Raw genomic sequence first — 23,469 nt, forward strand, 5'->3', positions numbered from 1 at the left:
CCAAGTCCTGCCCGGTAACAGCATCAGTCCGGCCCAGTTCCTCTGCCAGCAGCACGGAGGCGCCGCCGTTGACTTCGTATTTTGGTCAGTCAGACGAGTTAAGTTTGGTTGTTCGTCTTTTGAGCGTACTGTGATTATGCAAATAATCATGCAGACCGGGCGATTAGAATATTCGCATTAAAATGTCCGTGTGTACGAAATCGTCAAGTACTGGCGTCAACTTATAACTAGTAATTGGATTTCTCATTTGCATATAAATGACGAGACAAAAGGAGTGGGATGGAATTTGTGAACCTCTTGCTACAAAAGGGTGTGACCCACTCAGCCACCTCGCTGCCCCACCATGTGATTGTCTGACCCTCAGTGGCGTTCACTCAGCCGCAGCCATACCAACATCTACCCTGTTTCTGCTGCCGAGTGACGGAAGCTAAGCAGGTGTTGGCTTGGCCAGTACGTGGATGGGAGACCTCCTGGGAAAACTGAGTTGCTGCTGGAAGTGGTGTTGCTGGGCCAGTAGGGGGAAGTCTGTCTTCCTTCTATTCCTAACCCAGATAGCCAAATTGCTGTGGCCCGGACCCGTCCCACACCCGACACTTCATCCGGCCCACATACTGCGTGGAATGATGGCACTTGGGCGGTCCGCTTCTGTTTGCCAGATCTGGGCCAGAACCAAGCCATAGCAATGCCGCATGTGCCACATATTTGCCAGAGGTGGCCATATTTGTTTTGTGATATTTGGGCCATATTCACCATTTACCACACAGGCCACTTCAGGGTCACATCCAGATCACATGTTGCCCAGAGCACTGCATCTTTGCCAAAAAAGGCCACATTGAATTTGGCGTATTTGGGCTGTATTTGCTATTATACAAGTGGCCGTATTTGCTATTATACTTAAAATGTGAAGCGCTTTGGGTCTCTAGATGAAGCGCCATACAAATACAATCCATTATTATTATTGAGTCAATTGGAGTTTGGTCACCGCACCGTCTGCGGGGGCTCCTGTGAGCTACGAGGCTGGGTCAGACGGCATCACTCTCGGTAGTGTTTGTTAATCTAAAGCTCATGGCCACCTGTCGCTGTCATGGTGGACATTTCACCCAGCTCCCATCCCTGTTTCACGTCTCTCACTCCTCGTTTCACCCGGAGCTTGAGTCAGTCCTTCCCACCATCGTCTCATCTGCCAACAGTAAATCTTCCATTAAATGAATGGAACAGTGGGGGCGTCCAGGTGGGGGCGGTCTATTCCGTTGCCTACCAACACGGAGCTCGCCGGTTTCGAATCCCCGTGCTACCTCCGGCTCGTCCCTACAGACACAGTTGGCCGTGTCTGCGGGTGAGAAGCCAGATGTGGGTATGTCTCCTGGTCGCTGCGCTAGCGCCTCCTCTGGTCAGTCGGGGCAGCTGTTCGTGGGGGGGGTTGATTGAGCCTCCTACGCGCTACGTCCCCCTGGCGAAACTCCTCACTGTCAGGTGAAAAGAAGCGGCTGGTGACTCCACATGTATCGGAGGAGGCCCGTGGTAGTCTGCAGCCCTCCCCGGATCGGCAGAGGGGGTGGGGCAGCGACTGGGACGGTTCGGAAGAGTGGGGTAATTGGCCGGATACAACTGGGGGAGAAAAGGGGGTGAGCATGGAACAGTGAACTTCATTGTGCGTCGTTTCCAGCAGGGACTTCCATTAAAGCGTTTGTGTGTGTCCTGATTGGTTCCCATATCTCTCATCAGTGTGCTATTCGAAATGGAAAAGGTAACAAATGGACTCGTTAGGCAGTGGGTGCCGGTATTTATGGCGGGTCCAAAGTGCCACGTGGGCGGCTGTGTGGTCCTGCTGGACTTGTAAGCAACCCTTTTGCTTGAAGGGGGTTTTACACAACGCATGCACTGCAGGCTGGTGACACATTCACGGACGGGTTTTTTTTTTAACAGCCTCATTGTGTAACGTTTATGTAATCCGAGTACGGGTCAGAACGAGGGCCCTTCGGATGCGTGCGGGGTTTGGGTTTCGCGGGCCAGGGACTGGCGTCGACGCGGTCGGTTTTTACGAAAGGCTTTACGCCGTTCACTTTGAACAACAGCAGTTATGTCAGAAGACAACGATATATAGCCGAGGCTCGGCGTTTTCGGTTTGTCGTTTTTCAAAGCCATCCAGCGTGCCGAATTTCGCCACGAGAGGGCGCCGTCGCAAAACCTCACACGAACAGGAACGACTTGCGGATCCGTGGAAACATAAAATCCGGGTGAAAATCGGTTTAAACCGGTCTGCTCTTAAAAAAGTGGGTATTTTTCGGTGAAAACTGGTAAAAACCGGAAACGCCGAGCCTTGCGTGTATTTCTACGATGCAAACGGTGGTGGGGGTGGGGGTGGGGGTGGTGCAGAAGGGCAGCAGTTATTTTTCAGTGCTTGGAATTATTCACATCCCCCAAAAGCTGGAATGGCTCGACATGCGGAGGCTGCAGCGACGTATAAAACCTGCCTGCGGACCGCGTCGCACACGTGGTCCGTGTTGTGCGCTTGTCAACGGGCGCTGAGGCCGCTCGGGAACGTCTTGGGACGGGTGATGATGCTTTGCCGCCGCGCCGTGCTCAACATCCTGTGGCGGCGGCGGCGGAAGCGGAGTCACCTCTGCGAGCGCTGGAACAACGCGGCCTTCTTTGCCGTTGATGGAGGGGTGGGGGTCACGTCTCCATGACCCGCCTGTTTTACTGATTGATTGCCTGCACCGGGCTTCAAACCCCTCCCAAGGACAAGTGGCTTGTAACACACACACACACGGACACACACACGGACACACACGTCTCTCCTCCTTCCACTCCGGCGGGCCTCTGGAGTATTCTACACCCGCCTTTGTCTTTGAAAACAAGTTCGCCGGCGCAGCGGCTGCGAGGACCGCGTCCTTTACAGTAACCCACCTGTGTGAGGCGGTTTGACAAAGTCATTGTCTAACGCCGCTTGGGGAAAGGACGTGTTTGGTTTTTTTTGTGTGTGTGTGTGTTCTCCATCGTGCTTGTCGGCCATGTCGCTTTGCACCGACGCGGAATTGGACTCGTGTTTCGTGGCTCTCTCGGTGCACTTAACCCAGAATAACAACGGTGCAACACAACAATCTGCGGATCTGTATGTTGGGGGGGACGGTGGTCCGGCGGTACAAGCTGAGAGCCTTGTGGAGGAGCGGCCCTCTGCCACGCGGGCTGAACAATGTGCCCGTCCGGCCGTCTGCGGAGGGTAATGGCTCTCGCACATAAACTGTAATGAAAATCAATGGCGCTTAAAAGTCCAGACGCTCGGAGTTATGGCATCGCTGGAGCTGGAGAGGAGGGAGGCCCTGGTCTGAACCAGCAGGCAGCTCCACGATGTGGGTCAGAAGTAGCCGTCAAGCTGGACACACAACTCTCTGTCTCTCTCTCACTCTCTCTGTCTCTCTGTCTCTCTGTCTCTCTCTCTGTCTGTCTGTCTCTCTCTCTCTCTGTCTCTCTCTCTCTCTGTCTCTCTCTGTCTCTGTCTCTCTCTCTGTCTGTCTGTCTGTCTCTCTGTCTCTCCCTCTCTCTCTCTCTGTCTCTCTCTCTGTCTGTCTGTCCTCTCTCTCTCTGTCTCTCTCTCTGTCTCTCTCTCTGTCTGTCTGTCTGTCTCTCACTCTGTCTCTCCCTCTCTCTGTCTCTCTCTCTCTCTCTCTCACTCTGTCTCTCCCTCTGTCTCTCTCTGTCTCTCTCTCTCACTCTGTCTCTCTGTCTCTCTCTCTCACTCTGTCTCTCTGTCTCTCTCTCTCTCTCTGTCTCTCTCTCTGTCTCTCTCTCTCTGTCTCTCTCTGTCTGTCTCTCTCTCTCTCTGTCTCTTTCACTCTGTCTCTCTCTCTGTCTCTCTCTCTCTGTCTCTCTCTCTGTCTGTCTGTCTGTCTCTCTCTCTCTGTCTCTCTCTCTCTGTCTCTCTCTCTCTCACTCTGTCTCTCTCTCTGTCTCTCTCTCTCTCTGTCTCTCTCTCTCTCTGTCTCTCTCTCTGTCTCTCTCTCTCTGTCTCTCTCTGTCTCTCTCTCTGTCTCTCTCTCTCTCTGTCTCTTTCACTCTGTCTCTCTCTCTGTCTCTCTCTCTCTGTCTCTCTCTCTGTCTCTCTCTCTCACTCTGTCTCTCTCTCTCTGTCTCTCTCTCTCTGTCTCTCTCTGTCTCTGTCTCTCTCTCTCTCTCTCTGTCTCACTCTCTCTCTCCGTCTCTCTCACTCTGTCTCTCTCTCTCCTCTCTCTGTCTCTCTCTCTCACTCTGTCTGTCTCTCTCTCACTCTGTCTGTCTCTCTCTCTCTTTTTCTCTCGCTCTCTCTGTCTCTGTCTGTCTGTCTCTCTCTAATTCAAATTCAAATAGCTTTATTGGCATGAACAAAAAAATACGTTAGTGCTAAAGCAGTTTGCAGCATATTAAAACATTACATCACATATTAAATACACACCTCTCTGTCTCTCTGTCTCTCTCTTTGTCTGTCTCTGTCTCTCTCCCCTCTCTCTCTGATTGTTCGCTTACCATCTGATCTACCTGGACCTTGACATGTGCCCCTTATTCGGAGATGAGTGGTCATAATGTTCTGGCTCAAGGTGTCCGCCACATGTACAGACAGCACAATCTATTTGTGTCACTCTCTTCCTGGCGCTCGCTCGCTCGCCCGCCCGCCCGCCCGCTCACCCACTCACAGAAGTTACTCAACAGCAGACTCTGAGTTTGTTTCAAGCTGCTGTGAGTTTTGGGGTTTTGTGGACTGCCTGCAACGCTGTGGACAAAAGCGGAGATGTCACTTTGTGGTTTCGTTCGTCACATCTACTCTCATCCCTCATCCTCCGCTCACACACGTGTTTTAAGGCAGAAGCGGTGGTGTATCTCTAACCGTGGTGAGCATCCCCATCCGTGTGCTGGGATTCATTTCGTCAGAATTTCATGGGGGCTCTAACCAGCAGACGAGCATTATGGGTCGTTGTGTATATATGTGTGTATATATATATATACATATATGTGTGTGTGTGTGTGTGTGTATAGTATTATCCAGTGTTCTTGCTGATGGTCTCATGTCGTTATGTCGGTCGTATATAAACATCAAATCAAGCTGAGGCTGATAAATAACCGGGGAAAAGCTGCTCATAGCGAGGACGTCCGGGTAGCGTAGTGGTCTGTTCCGTTGCCTCCCAACACGGGGATCGCCGGTTCGAATCCCCGTGTTGCCTCCGGCTTGGTTGGGCATCCCTGCAGACACAATTGGCCGTGTCTGCGGGTGGGAAGCCGGAAGTGGGTATGTGTCCTGCAGCGCCTGCTCTGGTCAGTCGGGGGCGCCTGCTCGGAGGGGAGGGGGAAGTGGGGGGGAATAGCGTGAGCCTCCCACGCGCCACGTCCCCCTGGCGAAACTCCTCACTGTCGGGTGAAACGAAGCGGCTGGCGACTCCACATGTATGGGAGGAGGCGTGTGGTGGTCTGCGGCAGCGACCGGGCTGGCTTGGGAGAGTGGGGGTAATTGGCCAAGTAGAATTGGGGAGAAAAATGGGGGGGCAGAAAGCTTCGGCAAAAACAAGTGGGGATAGATTAGAGGTTCGTCTTTCCACCGCGTCTTCGGAGCGACGGAAGAGGCTTGATGGCTCGTGACGGCGGCGGCGGCGGCGTGACCTCTCCCCAGCCGCCTCCCGTGCACGTGTTGTATGTGTTTGTATCACCATTGCTCCATCATTCCCTCCCACTCTCTTCTTTTGATCCTCTCCCCCCTCCCCCCCCCCCCTCTCTCTATCGCTCCCTATCACCATCCATTACCAGGCGGAGGATTCGCTTGTGTCACCGCGCCCGTGTCGCCAACTGTGCTTCCATGCAGATGTCGGCATCGATCCACGGTGCCGTGACAGAGCCTGGCAGCTAAACACACAAACACACAAACACACAAAACACACTTTCACTCGCCGCTGACTTCGGCCCTGCTCACCAGCCACTGAAGGCTTCTCTGCTGCGTCGGAAAAGACCCTTACTGGCAGGTGTACGGCTGCGCCGCTGATTTTTTTTTGCCCGCTGTAATATTTTATTGCCCCCCCCCCGCCCGGATGTGCGCTTTTGAAAATGACACCCGCCACGGCCGGCCCCATAAATCACGTAGCAGAGAGCGCCGCTGCAAAATGTCCAAGCAACCACAATTAACAACCGGGAGCCTCGCAGGTTGTGAAATAAAGGCTACGGCGCCGCTGGCGCTGCTAACTCTGTACACGGGGGCCTGGCCCCGCGAGCCCCGTGTGCCGGGCCGGCCTCCCCCAGGTAACCCGGCGCTACGAACCTCCACCTTGCGTTCAGGGAACGCTTTGACTGTTGGGGACGTGTCGGTGCGTCACGTGGCAGTGTGATGTCCCGGGTGACTGGACTCGCTGGCCCCTCGGCTAAGGGTCGCACCCTTTAGTCGACTGGTCGGCGCAGTCGCTCGTGGCGCGGGGAGCCCGGGGTCGATTGCCGCCTGCCCCGCTGAATTGGCGCCACAGCCGGTGCGTTGGACTCGAGCGATGCTGGAGCGTGAGGGTCCAGACGGAGGTCACAGGGCGCAGGGTGGACCGGGACGAGGGTGGGGCCGGAGGGAGGGGCTGTCACCAGGCAGCTGTTAGACTCTGCTGGCCTGCCGTGTGTTATTTATTGCAGCGCTGGTTAGGAGCCCAGCACGGCTTCCGCAAGTGGGTCAGCATACCACACCCCCCCTCCCCCTCCTCCTCCTCTTCTCTCCCTCTTTCCCTCCCTTCCTGTACAATCTCTCCAGCATCTTAAAAATCCTCCACCACCACCACCCCCCCCCCGCCGTCTGTCTGTTTCTCTCTCTGTCTGTCTGCCTGTCCCCCCCCTCTCTCTCCCCCCCCCCCTCTCTCACTCCCTCCCTCTCTCTCTCTCTTGCCACATATCTCAGCCGTTCTTCCTCTCCCTTCTCTTCTTCCCCTGCCCCTCTTTCCCTCTCTCTCTCTCTCTCTCCTCTATCTCTCTCTCTCTCTCTCTCTCTCTCTTGCCACATATCTCGTTCTTCCTCTCCCTTCTCTTACTCCCCCTGCCCCTCTCTCTCTCTCTCTCTCTCTCTCTTGCCACATATCTCGTTCTTCCTCTCCCTTCTCTTACTCCCCTGCCCTCTTTCCCTCTTCTCTCTCTCGCTCTCACTCCCTCTCTCTGTCTCTCTCTCTGTCTCTCTCTCTCTCTGTCTCTCTCTCTCTGTCTCTCTCTCTCTCTCTGTCTCTCTCTTGCCACATATCTCGTTCTTCCTCTCCCTTCTCTTCCTCCCCCGCCCCTCTCTCTCTCTCTCTCCCTCCCTCCCTCTCTCTCTTGCCACATATCTCAGCCGTTCTTCCTCTCCCTTCTCTTCTTCCCCAGCCCCTCTTTCCCCTCTCTCTCTCTCTCTCTCTCTCTCTCTCTCTCTCTCTCTCTCTCTCTCTCTCTCTCTCTCTCTCTCTCTCTGCTCTCTCTCTCTCTCTCTCTCTGTCTCTCTTTTGCCACATATCTCGTTCTTCCTCTCCCTTCTCTTCCTCTCCTGCCCCTCTTTCCCTCTCCCTCTCTCTCGCTCTCACTCCCTCTCTCTGTCTCTCTCTCTTGCCACATATCTCAGCCATTCTTCCTCTCCCTTCTCTTCTTCCCCTGCTCCTCTTCCCTCTCCCTCTCACTCCCTCTCTCTGTCTCTCTCTCTTGCTACATATCTCGTTCTTCCTCTCCCTTCTCTTCCTCCCCTGCCCCTCTCTCCCTCTCTCTCTCTCTCTCTCTCTCTCTCTCTCTCTCTCTCTCTCTCTGTCTCTCTCTCTCTCTCTCTCTCTCTCTCTCTCCCTTTCCCGCTGCCATCAACCCTCTCTTTCTTGTCTGCTTTATTTTCCCTCTCTAACTTTGCCTTTGTTCCTGCGTGCCAGCCTCGCTTCTTTCAGTTTGGTTCCCACCCCACCTTTTCTGCCCCGCCTTCCTGCTGGTCTGTCTCTGCGCTTTCCCCCGAAAAACCTCGCCGAGGGAAAGAGGGAGGGGGAGAGAAGTATGGGGCATGTTTTGAGGGGTGGGGGGGGTGGGGAAGCGGGTATGTGGGAGCTCAGCCAGTAAACAGCCCGCAAAGGCTTCTGCAGCCCAGACACCCAATGCGCTTCATTAGCATCCGGTCCACTGCGATTCAGAAATCACATTAAAAATAATACATGCACAGAGCTCACCAGAGAATATGCACACACACACACACACACACACACACACACACACACACACAAAACAAAGCCCCTTGCTCACAGGCTTTCAGCGCATGCACCAACAAGTTAATGCACTTTCACAATTAAAACCTCCCACCGACGGAGAGCTCCCTGTCCCCCCTCTCTCCTGATTCTGCAAATTCCTCTCTGAGTGCGCGGCCGTCCGAGTCGGAGCGGGGGGCCGAGGTGGGCTGAGGGTGCGACATGCCGACTCACCAGCCTGTAGTTCACCTCCAAATTTTACCGGGCTCGGTCTCGAGAACTCTGAAGTGCTCCGGGGCCGTCGGGTTCCCACAGGTATGAAGCGCCGCAGTGATGATCTGCAACTACCCCCCCCCCACCCCACCCCACCCCCCTCCATCCTTAAGCCCTCATCAGTGCCTCCATCCCGGCGCTCTCTGGGGCATGGGCGGGGCACTCCCCTAATCCCACAATAAGGTTGCTAGGATACCTCTCTTAGATCTGCTAAAAGTGAGCACCTGCGAATGAAGTGCACCGCTTGCCCTGAGAGAGGGATTATAAAAGACATATTGGTACCTCTGCGCTCTCCCCCCCCCCCCCTTTTCTGTCGGTCCTCATTTTGATGACACCAGGTTGTACGCACGCTTTGTGAACACAGTCAAATCCTTCTCGCTCTGCAACAGATAACAGAAATGCTGCGACTAAACAACACGCATTTAAATATTTTTTCCGCAACCTTTCATGTTTCATTTCTGCCTTGGAAAAAAACAAAAAAAAACAAACACAAATCTAGGCCATGCAAGTCTGGATGTTTCATATCCTTCCTTTAGAAAACACAGGCACGCACATACCAGCAGTGGGGGTGAGATAAAAAAAAATAAAATAAATTAAGAAACTCAAGCACCTCTTGCAGCTGTTAGTTTTTTAGAAGATCGTTTCTCTCTCTGACGGGCGAGAACCCAAATGCACCTCTCGAAGACGGCGAGCTTCATTAATACTCAGTTTAATGAACAAAAACGCTCTTTTACCTGCCATGAAGTTCGGGACACAGGTCCGACAGACAAGAGTCGACACGGGTGAGGTAAGGGGAAACAAAACAGGGGAAACAAGACACGTGAAAAACAGTGGCGGCTGGTGCTAAAAATTTGGGGGGGGGGGGGGGCAATTTACCTTGGTGCAGCACACCTGACAGCTGCTTTAATGCCCCCACAGTCACAGAGTTGTTAAGAAGGACAATGTAGCCTATAGGGTTTATCAGGGTTCGTAGACGGTAGATGATTGACAGTCCAGATGAGGCGTGGTGGTGGGTGTGAACATGATTGACAGCCACGAGAATTATCCCATCACATTAGATCAAAAAACATTAAAACAATACCAATTCGCTGCCAATCAAAGTGGGAGTGTCTGGGGCAGCACAGAACTGCGCCCCCTGGAAAACCTGAAGAAACCAGTTAGACAGCAGCCTCAGGTCACCTGCTCGCCAAAAGTTTGAGGGCTTACATGAGGTATGGTTTGGCCGGCGCCCCTCACCCAGGAAGTATATGTATTCAGACAGGAAGTATATGTATTCAGACAGAAATCAACCAAATACCATTTGAACCAATATGTAATGGCTGCTGACAGGCGCTCACAGATTGAAAAACACTTTTATTTATTTCATAATTATTTGCATTATACAACTAAATTATATTTAACATGTTTAAGTAGATTTTCATCTCTTGATGTTTGAAGGGGGCGGTGCCCCGGTGTCCTGTACTGACCAGCCGCCGCTGGTGAAAAAGCAGGCTGGATTATTTGACACAGGTTACACAGACGAATTAGCACTGAGGGTGCTTTCACACTAGGGACCCCGGGCCCAGATCCGAGTACACTTGACCCCCCCAAAGTCCGGTTCATTTGAGTAGTGTGAACACTGTACCGTACCGAGGCACGGATCAGCAAACCGTGCCCGGGTTTGAGTGCAGTTCAGGTGTACGCATCAGGTATGAAAACAGCTGCATCAAAACACGGAAGTGGACTGCTATGCTACAAAGGCATTTCTCAATGCCCCTCCTCCAAAATCTGCATATGTACGCCGTACACGTCAGTCTCATGTGTAAGTATGCTAGTGTACTTGGGTGCAGAACAACCTTACTAATGTGAAAGGTGACCGGTGGGGTCAGGGCAATTGTACTCAGGCACGGTACGCAGCAATCATACCTAATGTGAAAACGCGCTGGAGAGAGGGGAACACACAAACTAAATACACCAGTGAGTAAATAAGGCAATGGGGAACAGGTGTGGATACACGGGGTTGACTAATGACAAAAACCAGGGGCAGGAACTGACATGATAAGATAGGTGTACTTCAAAATAAATCAGGAAAGACAACAGACAAGGACTGAGGGAATGAGCTGACCTACTGAGACTCTGGGAGACAATGACTGCCCAAAATAACCGGGGCTATGGGGAGATAATGACTGGGAAAATGACTGAAATAAACTAGGAGACATCATAAAATAACTGACTAGGCCTGCCCTCAAGGGACGGATTCCAGACGTTCCAACAAGCCTATCAGGACACCGAGCATGGTGGGTGGAGGAGTGGATTCAGGGGAAAGTTGCCTGGGCGCCGAGAAATGGGGGCAGAGGATCTCAGGCAGTGGTCTGAGGGCTGGACTGATGGACGTAAACATCTGGGGGTCGACCAGGATGTAGGACTGAGGGGCGGAGCAGTTCAGGAGGACGGGCAGGAGGATGACCAAACTGGCGAAGCCACTCAGGAGGATGACCATGAGGCCAGCAAACGTGGGCAGGACCACTCTGGAGGTTGACCAGAAGGCAAGATGAATGGTCAGGGCTGCTTGGGAGGTCAGGGACATACACAGGATCCCCCCTGGAGGTTGACCAGAAGGCAAGATGAATGGGCGGAGCTGCTTGGGGAGGTCTGCGTCATAGACAGCACCCCTCTGGAGGTCAACAAGAAGGCAAGACAAATGGGCGGAGCCACTCGGAAGGTTGGCGATATACGACAGGACCGTGCTGTAGGCTGGCGTCAATGGTTGGGGCCACCGTTTGGTGAGCCGGCGACATAACAGGACCGCTGTGGAGGCCAGTTATGTGGGCGAGACCACACTGAGGCAGGCGACATTGGCAGGGTCGTTTGGGAGGCCGGCAATGAAGGCAGGACCACTCAAGAAGTTAACAAGTTGACAGGAATCAAGAAAGTGGCACTTGGGTGGCCGGCCCAAGCACAGGAAGAATCTGGTCAGAGGCCCCAGGACCGAGGGGACAGGAACTGACCAAACAGGAAGCTAGGGGTTGGACATCTGGAGTCATAGAAAGTGGGACCAATGAACACTCTGCAAGCTGGGGCCGCCAGAGACACTGGGTCACTGGTGACACAGGAAGCTGGGCCACTAGGAACGCTGCAGACTATCGAAGTGGGGCTGTGGGGGATTCAGGAAGCGGGGAGCTGGCCTTCTTGGGAAGGCTGGAACCAGGCAACCTTGAAAACCAGAGACAACAGCCACCCAGGAGGTCGGAATGGGTGACAATGAAGACGACCGTCTGATCATCGGGGGGGGGGGTTGTCTGTGGGTCGGTGAAGACAGCCGACTGCTGGAGATCTGGGAGGACGTTGGAAAGTGTGGCCGATGGCAGGTCGTTGGCAAAGACAACCAGTGGCTCAAGAATGGGCTGGGCATCGGCAAGGGTAGCCGATGGCTTGGGAACTGGATGGGTGTTCAGAGACAGCCAAAAGCATGGGAAAAGGCTGGGCATTGGCAACGGTGGCCGGAGGCTTAAGAATAGGCAAGGCATTGGCAAGGTTGTCTGACAGCTCTGGAACAGGCTGGGTGTCAGCAAGGACGGCCAGCGGCTCGGAAGAGAAACAGTCTGCGTGTCGACAGGGTCGGCCGCTGGGTCGGGAACAGGCTGGGGTGTCAGCAAGGGCAGCTGACGGCTCGGGAACGGGCGGGGAGTCAGCAGGGATGGCTGACGGCTCGGGAACAAAAACAGGCTGGGCTTTGGAAGAGATGCCGACAACTTGAGACCAGGTTAGGTGTCAGAAAAGGTGACCAGTGGCTCAAGAACAAACCAGACATCGACGAGGTTGGCTGATGGCACAGGAACAGGGTGGGTGTCAGCAGGAATGGCCAACCGCTCAGGAACAGGCTGGGCATCGACAGAGACGGCTGATGACTCAGGAGCAGGAAAAAGCAGGGTATTGCCAGGGATGGCTGATGACTCAGGTGCAGGAACAGGCTCTGCCAACAGCTCAGGAACAGGCTGGCCCTCCATAGTGGCACTGAGCAGTGGAGACTGCTGGCAGCCTCGGCACCCATGCGTTTTCCTGGAAACAGGCTGGACCTCAGTAGTGGCACTGGGCAGCGGAGACTCGGTGGTGCTAGGCAACGAGACTCTATGGCATTGGGCAGTGGAGACTCGTGGGCGCAGGGCTGCCAGGACACCGACGGGAAGGGCTGTGGTGGTTCTGCAGGCTGGCATGTGCGGAGAGGACAGGCATTGGAATGGAAAGGTTTGGGTTCAGCATGGCCCATTTAACCACTGGGTTACCTGCCACGAAGCCTGGGCGTATGGCTGACACTACAGGGACCGCCCAGGGCCAGGTGGGTTCCCCAGAACAGGTTTGGGGCTGGAACCGGCTCGGTGCAGACAGACTGCAGTGCCCCTGCTATGGAGGCAAATGGCTGGTAATGGCATGAAAGGGCTCTGGGATACTCCAGCAGCCTATTCAGATAGGAATCTGAGTCGACTGGGTTCATGTTTGGCCAGTTCGTACCGTTAGGTTTCCCAGAGGAAACTGACAGGTGAGAACCCAAACGCACAATTCACAGACAGGGAGGTTCAGTAAAACTCAGTTCAATGAACAAATAGTCTTTTACTTGCCACAAAGTTCGCAACAGAGTTCAGACAGATGAGGCAAACAAAATCCGGCAAGGAGTGGTCAAAGGCAAGGTCAGGGAAAACAAAACGGAGATCAAAACACTCGGAAGCAAGACACTCAAAAAAAATCCAGGCTGGATCGTTTGACACCCATTACACAGACAAGGGAGTACTTGGAGAGAGGAACCCAGATTAAATACCTCAGGGAGTCAATGAGGGAACCGGTGTGGGAGACATGGAGGTGACTAACGACCATACCAGGGGTAGGAACTAACATGACAAGACGCGAACTTCAAAATAAAACAGGCAAGACAACGGACAATGATGGAAGTAATGAGCTGAATTACTGACACTATGGGAGACGAGGACTGCCAAAATTGACCGAGGTCGTGGGGAGACGGCGACTGGGAAAATGACGGAACTAAACTAAACTAGGAGATATCGTACAATGACTGGCTGGACTGAACAGGGAGACATCGTGACACTCACTCCCTCTCGCTCATCTTCTTCCTCCTCTTCCTACGACACCTCGTCCCTGTCCCTCCTGCCTTCTCAGCCCTCAACCCCCCCCCCCCCACACACACACACACCAGAACAATATGTGGTTGCGGCGAGAGAATAGCTTTACAGAGATTGCAACCAATTAAAGGGAGCGGCACTACACTCGGAAGAGCTGCTGTGCACAAGACAAAGCGCCGTGTTTGTAATCTGGCCCAGTGTCTACTTGCCGGCCTGCGCTCATCAATCCCGGCTGCTGCGGGTGGCAAAGAGGGCAGGGAGGGGCTGAAGCAGCGACTCGCACCCCGGGTCACTTCATCATAATCCTGCACCAACCTACCAGTGCAGCTTGGCCCTTATCTCGCTGTCCGCCGGGCCCTACAAATACCGAAAATGCCAAAAATTCCAACCCTGCAGCCCATGCCCCAAGACCTTCAACTGAGCCTCCCCCCTGGTACTTGATATATGTTTCTGTCCTTTATTGTCCACCCATCTGCTTGCCTTGCAGTATACGGTGATGTACTGGACTGCACACTGGGCATCAGTCTTGCGTTGGTTCTCGTGTGTGACGGCGGCGGAGGCCGTTGCTGACGTGCAGCATCATCGGGGAGACAGCCGGTCAAAATGCTAACGTAATGAACCAGGCGGTATGAGGTCGTATGTGACCCCAATTTACCCACGCTGGCGTTGACGTGTGTTGACATGTTCTGCGTTTCTGACTCCGTCCGCGGCATGCGTTCTGTCTAACACTGCATGTCCACGGGCCACAATTGATTCCCGTTGTGACCTCCGTCCCATTCAGCAGGAGTTGGCAGGGGCATCCTAGTTTGTTACGACCGTTGCAGTTTCCCCCACCCTCAAAATTGCTGCTCTTTTATTCCTTTTGCATTATTTTGCCAACAGATACGAGTCCTCAAAGAACCACACACAACGTTTTGAGTCTTGCAGCATAAACGGCAGGGAAAGGCCTCGACACCGGCGGTCCGCTCGGCGCTGCCGTGGAAAATGGTTTTTGAAAGACTGGGCCTGCAAGGCTGTGAAACGGCAATTGAAGCCCACTGCAGCAGTGATGGAAGATTGTATCCTGTGCAAGCCCATCGGCCACGTGGTATGTGTCTGAATCCCATCAGACCACTGCCCATCTCCTCCTCTCAGCTCCTCTCTGACATTTACTTACTGCATGACTGTGCCCCCCTCCCCCCCCCCAGCCCTCTAATATCTTAAAAGGAAATCTCCTCTGTCCATCTGTCGTTTTTTCATCTCTTTCATTCCCTCAAGGGCAACAGATTTTTTTCAGCTTCTTTGTTGTTGCTTGTTTCTCTCTCTCCCTCCCTCCCTCCCTCCCTCTCTCTCTCTCTCTCTCTCTCTCTCTCTCTGTACACCCTGTACCCTGGTCTTCTGTAGAAAGTATTAGCTAATCGTTTGGTGTTCCGTCATTGCCAAGGGTCCATCTTAATGTTCGACTATGTGCATTAATCTGGCCTGTAATCAGGGGAAGAAACACATACACACACATACTGACCTTAGATTCACACACATACACACACACATACACACACACATACTCATACACACTAACACATCTGTTATGCTCTCTCTTGCACGCGTGCCTGCACACACACACACACACAGACACACACACAGGCTAGTCTTTTCCAGCATCTGTAATTACTCTAGCCTGTCTGGGCCTTTCTTCTGATTTGTTTGTCAATAATGATGGGTGAGGCCAGCTAATTCTACACCTCCGCACCACCCGAATAACTGAAACGGATTACCTTTTCCCACCTCTGCAGCGGGGAGGCGTGGCTTCACAGCCTATGCAAATAATTCTGCAGGGAAGCAAATACGTTTTGCACGTGCACGCATGTGTGCGTGGGTGTACGTCCGGGACAGCGGGTGAAGGAGAGGGGAAGAGTTTGAGGATTCATGAAAACCCCGTTTTATACACTAGGGGGGGCGTAAGAAAATATCGGTACACTCGAGTATCGCGATATTATCGTTCGTGACGCTGTATCGATTCTCAAAACCACTATATCGATTTTTTAGTTGTTTGCATGTAAAGGTTCGTGACAAACATTTTGTGTTGTGTGTGTAACCCCACGACCGCTCGATACCAGTGTTGTAGTCTATCTTCAGCCATTTGACTCTCCCGCTCCAACCCGACGACGTAAGCCGAGGCAGGAAGCAGCATAAGCGCAAAGAACGCGGGCCTATGAAATCGCAATATGTCGCCTTCCTTACAGTACCGCGATATATCGTATCACCAGATCCTCGCCAATACACGGCTCCGTGTGCCGGCTCACGTTTTCCTGCCCTGTTTCGCTGTCACCTGTTTGTCCACGGGGGCGGTGTTGTGGGGTATGGTTGGCAGCAGTCACTGTGGGGGGGTGGGGGTGGGGGGGACTTTGTTGGCCCACTGATTTGTGCGCTCTAGCGATGTCTGCTTGTGTTATGCAAACGCGGCTGTCAGTCCGGCTCTATCTGCACTGACGGTGACAGGCACTGGGGGGGAGGCACAGGGAAGAGCGGGTGACATCAGAGTGCTGCCATCTCCCTTATAATACCCCACGGCTACCGCATAAACAGCTCTCGGTGGCCAGGCAGGCCGCCTTGAGAGGGTGGGTGGCGAGGGAAGGAGGGAGACGAGGAGGGGCGGGCGAGGAGAGCCGACTTTGACTCCTGCAGGGGCTCCGTTGTCTGCGTTTCAGCACCGCGGACAGCTCCCCGGAGGGCCCGTGGGCCCCGTCCTTCGGCTGTGCCGCATAAGAATTGCTTAACTTCAGTCCTTATTTTCAGTGTGTCAGTGCGGGAGAAGTGTGTGCATGACAGAAGTGTGAGTCTGTGGAAGCCTGGATCAGCTGTGGCCTGAATGTGTCAGGTTCAAACGCTGTTGTTCGCTCTGAATGAGGACTTACAGCAGAAGGCGGCAACAGCACAGAGCAGCTTTATGGCAGCGCCATCAGCCTTAATAGGAAGTGAGAGGCAGCTATGTGTACAGTCTCCCCTCAGAACGCTATATGGCTGGTCTCTCTCTCCCTCTCTCCCTCTCCGTCTCTCTCCCTCTCTCGCTCTCTCCCTCTCCCTCTCTCTCTCTCTCTCTCTCTCTCTCTCTCTCTCTCTCTCTCTCTCTCTCTCTCTCTCTCTCTCTCTCTCTCTCTTGCTTTGTAACTCTCTCCCTCTCTTTCACTCACTCACTCACTCACTCTCACTTACTCACTTTCTCTCTCTCTTGCTTTCTAACTCTCTCCCTCTGTTTCACTCACTCACTCACTCACTCACTCACCTTCTCTCTCTCTCTCTCTCTCTCTCTTGCTTTCTAATTCTCTCCCTCTGTTTCACTCACTCACTCACTCACCTTCTCTCTCTCTGTCTCTCTTGCTTTGTAACTCTCCCTCTCTTTCACTCACTCACTGACTCACTCACTCTCACTTACTCGCTTTCTCTCTCTCCCGCTTTCTAACTCTCCCTGTTTCACTCACTCACTCACTCACCTTCTCTCTCTCTCTCTCTTGCTTTCTAACTCTCTCCCTCTGTTTCACTCACTCACTCACTCACTCACTCACTCACCTTCTCTCTCTCTCTCTCTCTCTCTCTCTCTCTCTCTTGCTTTCTAATTCTCTCCCTCTGTTTCACTCACTCACTCACTCACCTTCTCTCTCTCTGTCTCTCTTGCTTTGTAACTCTCCCTCTCTTTCACTGACTCACTCACTCTCACTTACTCACTTTCTCTCTCTCCCGCTTTCTAACTCTCCCTGTTTCACTCACTCACTCACTCACCTTCTCTCTCTCTCTCTCTTGCTTTCTAACTCTCTCCCTCTGTTTCACTCACTCACTCACTCACTCACTCACTCACTCACTCACCTTCTCTCTCTCTCTCTCTCTCTCTCTCTCTCTCATGCTTTCTAACTCTCTCCCTCTCTTTCACTCACTCACTGACTCACTCACTCTCACTTACTCACTTTCTCTCTTGCTTTCTAACTCTCTCCCTCTGTTTCACTCACTCACTCACTCACCTCTCTCTCTCTTGCTTTCTAACTCTCTCCCTCTCTTTCACTCACTCACTGACTCACTCACTCTCACTTACTCACTTTCTCTCTCTCTTGCTTTCTAACACTCCCTTTGTTTCACTCACTCACTCACCTTCTCTCTCTCTCTCTCATGCTTTCTAACTCTCTCCCTCTCTTTCACTCACTCACTGACTCACTCACTCTTACTCACTTTCTCTCTCTCTTGCTTTCTAACTCTCTCCCTCTGTTTGACTCACTCACTCACTCACTCACTCACCTTCTCTCGCTCTCTCTCTCTTGCTTTCTAACTCTCTCCCTCTGTTTCACTCACTCACTCACCTTCTCTCTCTCTCTCTCTCTCTTGCTTTCTAACTCTCTCCCTCTGTTTCACTCACTCACTCACTCACCTCTCTCTCGCTTTCTAACTCTCCCTCTTTCACTCACTCACTCACTCACTCACTGTCTCATGCTTTCTCTCTTTCACTCACTCACTTTTCTCTCACGCTTTCTCGCTCTCTCACTCACTCACTCACTCTCACTCACCTTTCTCTCACTCACCTTTCTCTCACTCACCTTTCTCTCACTCACCTTTCTCTTATTCACTCACTCACTTTCTCTCTCACTCACTCTCTCTCTCTCTCATGCTTTCTCTCCCTCCCTCACACTCTCTCTAATTTTTTAAAATATTTATTTATTTGCTTGTGGTTTGAATATGAGTGTATTTTAAAAAAAATAAAAATAAAAGTTACTTTAAAAAAACAACCCTTCTCTCTCTCTCTCTCTCTCTCTCTCTCTCTCTCTCTCTCTCTCTCTCTCTCTCTCGCTGTAGCCTGAACATGCATTTCAGAGCCACTAGATAATGTCAGCTGGAACAAGACGAGGATGCAGAATCAACACTCGGGCACATAAAAATGGACTTGACTCCCGTGGTGGTGCACGCTTCGCCGTTATCACCCTCGCTGTCACATTTAGACGAATGTCAATTGTTAAATTCATATTGGAATCACGTTTCCCCCACACAGCATGTATCAAGACCCCTACTGATGTCCACCCCCCCCCCAAAAAAAAGGAAAAGACGGAACAAACGAGGCAATCTTCCAGCTCTATACATCCCCCAGATTTCGCACCGCGTTTTTCATTGTTCGGCAGAAGCCAAAAGTGACTTGATAGCGGCTCGCGTCAAAATCTACCACTGTAATTTGTGCAGCTCCTCTGAAAGGAGGCGGCGAGGACCGTCTATTGTCTGGCGTCCTTGATGAGCCTCGCTCATAAATGGATAATAAACATGGCTGTCTGGCTGTCCCCCTGCATTTTTAACACAAACGAGAAGGCCGCATGAATAGAGGGAGATAGAGGAGACCAGCTTCTCTTTGACGTGATTGTAGCAATTCGACTGTTGATTACTGTTTGCCTGCTGTAATGCACACACACACACACAGACACACAAAGAGGCAGTTGTGTGAAGATCATACGAGCGGCTCCAAAGCCCTTCCCTACACGCCAGAACACGGAGCGCCGCACAGCGTGCTGCGGCGAGCCGAGCCCAGAGGCACGCCCAACACGGGTCTGCCAGCCGGGAGCAGACTCCTTTCCCAGCATGCCGTGGGCACGCGCAGGTAATTACTGCACTGCACACCAGCTCACCGGCCGGAAAACACGCGGCGTTGGGACTCTGTACCACGACTGGCTGGGAGGTTTCGTATGACCCCAGACTGAGAAGTATAAACGGCGAGGGAAGGGAAAAGCCCAGGGTGGGGCAATTAGCCTCGGCTGATAGGAGACTACCTACAGACTTGGAGATTCCCCCAATTACTCGTTTATCCAAAAAGACAATAACCACGTGAGTCGATTTACGCAGTCAAGGACGGGTGGCGTGGCGGTCTATTGCGTTGCCTACCGACGCGGGGCTCGCCGGTTCGAATCCCCGTGTTGGTCGGGCATCCCTGCTGACACAATTGGCCGTGTCTGCGGATGGACAGCCAGATGTGGATATGTGTCCTGATAGCTGCACTAGCGCCTCCTCTGGCCGGTTGGGGCACCTCTTCAAGGGGGAGGGGGAACTGGGGGGAATAGCGTGATCCTCCCACACGCTACGTCCCCCTGGTGAAACCCCTCACTGTCAGGTGAAAAGAAGCGGCTGGCGACTCCACTTGTATGGGAGGAGGCATGTGGTAGTCTGCAGCCCTCCCCGGATCGGCAGAGGGGGCGGAGCAGCGACCGGGCCGGCTCGGAAGAGTGGGGTGATTGGCCGGGTACCATTGGGGAGGGGGTGGAAAAGGGGAGGGGACAAATAAAAGGAGGACTCTTTCTTTTTCCACCTGTAGTTTGAACATTTACTGCTGGTGTGGTGTATTCACAGGAAGTCGAATCGGGTTCGTCCGGACGCCATGTTTCCTGGCAGAAACGGCTCATCACTCGTCTAAGGGGACTTCTTCAGTGTTGGCTGCCTGCAGGGGTCCCCGCCCTTGTGAACAGCCCGGTTGTGTGGTATGATGTTAAAGCTGCTGCTGCTGCGAGGTTTCGCCCATTTTCAGCCACAAGCGAGGTGAGGCAGGAAGTAAATGTGTTGGTTTTGAAAAGTAAACTTGTATCAACAGTAAGGAAATCGCATCGTCTTATGGTCTCGTTCCTTTAATAACGGCAAGCGACATCTGAGCATCCATCCATCCGTTATCCAAACCACTTATCCTGCTCTCAGGGTCACGGGGGTGCTGGAGCCTATCCCGGCAGCCATTTGGCGGCAGGCAGGGAGACACCCTGGACAGGCCGCCGGGCCATCACAGGGCCGACACACACACACACCGAGGGACAATTTAGTATGGCTGATTCACCTGACCTGCATGTCTTTGGACTGTGGGAGGAAACCGGAGGCCCCCCCCCTCCCCCCCAGACAGCATCCGGATGTGGGCCACTTCAGGCAGTGATGCGGCACTGATGGCCTTCTTCTGGCCCTGACAAAATGGACGTGAGCCTGAAGTGGCCCACATGTATTATAGCAAATATGGCCCAAATATGCCAAATCAGATGTGGGCCTTTTTTGGCAAAGATGCGGTGCTCTGGGCAACATGTAGCCTGGATGTGACCCTGAAGTGGCCCGTGTGGTAAATGGTGAATATGGCCCAAATATCACAAAACAAATGTGGGCCACCTTTGGCAACTATGTGGCACATGTGGCATTGCTATGGCTTGGTTCTGGCCCAGATCTGGCAAACAGGAGCGGACCGCCCAAGTGCCATCATTCCCGCCGTGTGTGGGCCGGATGAAAGTGTCGGGTGTGGGCCACAGCAGTTTTGCTATCTGGGGGGAGAAAACCTATGCAGACACGGGAAGAACATGCAAACTCCACGCAGAGGACGACCCGGGACGGCCCCCAAGGTTGGACAACCCCGGGGCTCGAACCCAGGACCTTCTTGCTGTGAGGCGACCGCGCTAACCACCGCGCCACCGTGCCTCCTCTTTACGTGAGCATTTGTAGCTTAATTTCACAAAATGACTGGCCCGAGCGTGGGACCAACTGAGTTGAAAGCGTCTGTTTGGTCATGTTGAGGGTGTGTTGGCGTTGACCGTGCCATGTGGGCGGCCTTGATGGGCCTGCTGGCGAAGAATTTGTCCAGCGATTCCCGACAGTGGGAATCACGCCGAGGCGAGCACGTCGTTACGCAGCCCGTTCCCTGCTGCAGCACAACATGGTGACTGCAGCGTCCTGCTGAGAAAGGAGCCCCCATCTGAAAACAACAAGACGCCTCTGGAAGGGCGAGCTTCTTATGCGCCCCCTATGAGACCATGTGGTGCAACACAGACACGGGACTCGCTGTTCCAGCTTAGAACTGTGAGACATTTAAGACGTGTGTCCGAGATGAAGACGAGACCGAGAGCAGACCAGGATGTGCATTGCAGCGGGAACACAGGTGTGTCTGTCTGTCTGTCTCTCTCTCTGTCTCTCGCTCTCTCTCTGTCTGTCTCTGTCTCTCTCTCTCTCTGTCTGTCTGTCCGTCCGTCTCTGTCGGTCTCTCTCTCTCTGTCTCTCTGTCTATCTGTCCGTCTCTCTCTCTCTGTCTTTCTCTCTGTCTATCTGTCTCTCTCTCTCTCTGTCTGTCTGTCCGTCCGTCTCTCTCTCTGTCTATCTGTCCGTCTCTCTCTCTCTGTCTCTGTCGGTCTCTCTCTGTCTGTCTGTCTGTCTCTGTCTGTCTGTCTGTCTCTGTCGGTCTCTCTCTCTCTGTCTGTCTGTCTGTCTCTCTCTCTCTGTCTGTCTGTCTGTCTCTCTCTGTCTCTCTCTCTGTCTGTCTGTCTGTCTGTCTGTCTGTCTGTCTGTCTCTGTCTGTCTTTCTCTCTGTCGGTCTGTCTGTCTTTCTGTCTGTCTGTCTCTGTCTGTCTGTCTCTGTCTGTCTGTCTGTCTCTCTCGGTCTGTCTCTCTCTGTCTCTCTCTGTCTGTCTCTCTCTCTCTCTGTCTCTCTCTCTGTCTCAATACTTGTCAAATTACAAGTGCATGTCTCTCTCTGTCTCTCTCTCTGTCTGTCTGTGTCTGTCTGTCTGTCTCTCTCTCTCTGTCTGTCTGTCTCTCTCTGTCTGTCTCTCTGTCTGTCTGTCTCTCTCTGTCTCTCTCTCTGTCTCAATACTTGTCAAATTACAAGTGCATGTGGAGTGTTTGTAATTTGATAAGTATTGTTTATATGTTTAGAAAGATTTCAAGTCCGTTTCTTTGTTCATTTTTTATGTTAAATAAAGACTTGTTTTAAAATTAAAAAAAAAATCAATTCTCTCTCTGTCTCTTTCTCTGTGTCTCTGTCTGTCTCTGTCTGTCTCTGTCTCTCTCTCTGTCTCTCTTTCTCTGTGTCTCTGTCTCTCTCTGTTTCTGTCTGTCTCTGTCTGTCTGTCTGTCTGTCTCTTGTCTCTCTCTGTCTCTTTCTCTGTATCTCTGTATCTCTGTCTGTCTGTCTCTCTCTCTGTCTGTCTGTCTGTCTGTCTGTCTGTCTGTCTCTCTGTCTCTCTTTCTGTCTCTCTCTGTCTGTCTGTCTCTCTCTCTCTGTCTGTCTGTCTCTCTCTCTGTCTCTCTCTCTGTCTGTCTGTCTCTCTCTCTGTCTCAATACTTGTCAAATTACAAGTGCATGTGGAGTGTTTGTAATTTGATAAGTATTGTTTATATGTTTAGAAAGATTTCAAGTCCGTTTCTTTGTTCATTTTTTATGTTAAATAAAGACTTGTTTTAAAATTTAAAAAAAAATCAATTCTCTCTCTGTCTCTTTCTCTGTGTCTCTGTCTCTCTCTCTGTCTGTCTCTCTCTCTGTCTCTTTCTTTGTGTCTCTGTCTCTCTCTGTTTCTGTCTGTCTCTGTCTGTCTGTCTGTCTCTTTCTCTGTGTCTCTGTCTCTCTCTGTCTCTTTGTCTCTCTCTGTGTCTCTGTCTCTTTGTCTCTCTCTCTCTGTGTCTCTGTCTGTCTCTGTCTCTCTGTCTGTCTGTCTCTTTCTCTGTGTCTCTGTCTCTCTCTGTCTCTTTGTCTCTCTCTCTCTGTGTCTCTGTCTCTCTCTGTCTCTGTCTGTCTCTGCCTCTCTCTCTGTCTGTCTGTCTCTGTCTCTCTCTGTGATGCGGGCAAAGTAAAGGTTAACGAGAAACCCTTTTCCCACGCCATCTTTCTCTAAACCCCCTTTTTTTCCCCAAAAAGAAACACACATGGGAGATGGGTTTAAGCTCGCTTTGGCGTTGGTTCCCGAGCAGATGGTGGTAGTTGAGGGGAGCGCGGAGATGACAGGCTGGGAGCACACTTGCCACACCACCAGTAAAGGCTAATTGAAAAATAACAAATATTATTCTGAGAAGTGCTGCCCCCCGTGCAAACAAGCACACGCCATTACACCTGAATATGCAGAACGGCGTGTTTGAGCTTGGCGTTGGGTTGTTAGCATTCCTGTGGTTGTGCGGGGTTTTTAACCTTATAT

Source organism: Lampris incognitus, chromosome 7, assembly GCF_029633865.1.
Source record: "Lampris incognitus isolate fLamInc1 chromosome 7, fLamInc1.hap2, whole genome shotgun sequence".
Lineage (NCBI taxonomy): Eukaryota > Metazoa > Chordata > Actinopteri > Lampriformes > Lampridae > Lampris > Lampris incognitus.